Consider the following 2983-nt stretch of genomic DNA (forward strand, 5'->3'; position numbering starts at 1 on the left):
AATTTATTTTTTTACTCCATTCTTGTCAACAGATTCTAAGAGATTTGACTCTGCACTACTCTGACCTTGTCTTTTGACACTGGTTTTCTCACTTATGGGTAGAATGTGAATGGGAAGGACATACCTTTTTCACATGGTGGCCTGAGAGAGGAGAGTGTGTATAGGAGGAAATATCAAAAACTTATAAAACATAGAAATATGGATGTTTGAGTGTTATAGTTACTGCTGTACCCCAGTAATCAGCACAGTGCCTGCCACATAATAGGTATCCAATAAATATTTGTTGAAAGAATGAATGAGTAAAAAAATAAACATAGATTTACAAGGGCCTACTATGCTGCAGATGTTATGTTAGACTATGCTGAGAAAATGAGATGGAAGGTATATTAGTCAGGGTCCTTTTCCTCAGTGCAGTTACCCTGGTGAAAATCCAGAGGTCTCCTTGGAGAAAGGAGATTCACTGCATACATTGTCAGTAATGTAGTGGGATCCTTTCTCAAGGGAACCCTGCCTGTCCTTTATTCAAGAAGTTCTGGGTCTAAAAACTGGCTCAAGTCTGGAAACTGAGGGGCCATGATTCTCTGGTTTTATAATTCAAATTAGTCTTTTGTACATTTGACCTAGAAATTTTCTGCTTGCATGAATTAGGTAGAAATGTATTAGGCTTCCTATCAATTTCACTTCTAGGCACACCGCGATTAATTAGCCCTATGCCAGAGCTCTACACAAGTTAGACTATTCTGATTGCTGGTTTGTCTCTGCTGTCAATTATGGTAGCTATGCCCAGCTAACTTTTGACAGTTGGGTGCCACCACTTGGCCCCACAGAGCTATCTAGTTATTCCCATTGTATTTCAATTTTATGGTTTAGTGACTGCAGTTTCCCCCATTAGATCTGACATACAGAGAAAAGCAATTACAGGGCTCTTCAAAGATGCAGGTGCTGCCTTCACAAATCTATTTCACAAGGTATTGGTCAAAGGTATGTCTTCTGTACCCTCCCAAATGGGATGAGTAGGCCTAAAGTGACTAATTCACTCCACCATCCCAACCTCCCTAAGCCTTTTGATCCTTCTCTACAATAAACCAAGGGAAATCAGGCATTTCCAGCTCACTCACAGTGGGCCACCTTTTAATCCATATTTCAGCAGACCAAGCAATGAAACCGTTAGAATCTTCTTAGCTTCCCGAGCTGAAACATTAAATGCAGAGCCCCTACTTAGTGGGCCCAAATCAATAAATTCAGCCTGATCCAACTCCATGTTCCTTCCACTATTTTCTGAAACCCTTACTATCCATTCCCATGCCTGTTCTCCAGATTTCTGTTTATATAAATTAGAAAACTCAAGCAGTTCTTTTTGCATGTAGTGCACCTCCTCATGGGTTACACTCTCAACCTTACCTCCAGGGGTCTACCAGGACTGAAGTCTAGTTATAGGTCTAGAAGCAAAGAGGAGTGTTGGAGGTGACTCCTGAGGAGAATCAACATTACCTTGCCTGGCAACTGCCTCAGGGGAGGCCACCACTGTTGCCTCAGGCATTGCAGGGTTTATCTCCTAAGACAAAGGTGGAAAGGCTGATGGCAGCATGCATAGGGGAGGAGACATTGCCACTACTGCCGATGGGGAGCTGTATCTTCTGGCAAAAAAGTTTCATCAGAGTTTACAAACTCAGTGTCCCCAGGTTCATCAGGGTCTTCCCACAAGTCCTCATTCCAAGTTGCAAGTTCCCACTCTTTTTCGATCAATGCCCTCACTTTAACGTAGAAACCTGGCGAGACTGTGCATACATCTTTCATTGCAGGTCAGCCACTTGCATGATAAGAGCTGTGTCTGTTTTTCTACAATTTCAGCTCTTTCTCTACAGGAGATAAGACTCTCACTCAGGGCAATCTTAGCAGATTTGAGGCTCAGTAAATGCTTCTGAAGCCAGGAGATAGAGTCTCTGAGTTCATTTTCTTTCATCACTTTGCCCTCTGAGCTTAGGAGCAACCAATCAGCTTCATTATGTCCTTTGGTTCTCCAAGTATGGTCAAAGTTATTATGTATAGAATCACTAAACTCCTTGCCTCTCATGAGCAATTAATCATGAGTGTCAAATGCATTTTTTGTATTACTCTGTAAACAGTTTACACAAAGGACAATCAGTGTTCTCTATACTATTAGAAGTAGAGTCCTTAGCACTTTCGGGTCTAATCATATCAAGCAGCCCACTCCAGAAACCCCAAAACCAACAAAATAACTCCATCTTTAATATTATGTTCCTCTAGAACCATTCCTGGTACCAAAATCTGTTTTAGTCAGGGTTCTCTATAGAGACAGAAATAATGGAATATACGTATATATAAAGGGGAGTTTATCAAGTATTAACTCACACAATCACAAGGTCCAACAATAGGCTGTCTGCAGGCTGAGGAGCAAGGAAAGCCAGTCCGAGTTCCAAAACTGAAGAACTTGGTGCCTGCTTATATTCTAGCTGTGCTGGCAGCTGATTAGATTGTGCCCATTCAGATTAAGTGTGGGTCTGCCTTTCCCAACTGACTGACTCAAATGATAATCTTTTCTGGCAACACCCTCAGACACATGCCCAAGATCAATTCCTTGTATACTTCAATCCAATGAAGTTGACACTCAATATTAACTGTCACAGGTGGAGATAGAGTCTCTGTCCTGTTATTGAAAGAGATGTTATAAATCAGTCAGGCAGCCAAATCTACCCATGAGTAGCTCTCTTGAGGTACGATGTGGTAGCTGCCATGACAAGAGCCAAAGAATGCTCAATGGGAGGACACAGGTGAGACAAATTAATCCAGAATGAAGTAATTTGTGGAAAATTTTGAAGGAAATGGAATTTGAGTTGTGGTTATGGTGATAAGCAGAGCGGTCAAAGCAGAGAAGCAGCAAACAGAAGAGAATTTCAGGTATAGAGGGGATAGTTTTAGCAATGGCACAAAAAATGGTAGAAACATTTGGACAAACAACAGG

The sequence above is a fragment of the Macaca mulatta genome, chromosome X (genome assembly GCF_049350105.2).
Source record: "Macaca mulatta isolate MMU2019108-1 chromosome X, T2T-MMU8v2.0, whole genome shotgun sequence".
Classification (NCBI taxonomy): domain Eukaryota; kingdom Metazoa; phylum Chordata; class Mammalia; order Primates; family Cercopithecidae; genus Macaca; species Macaca mulatta.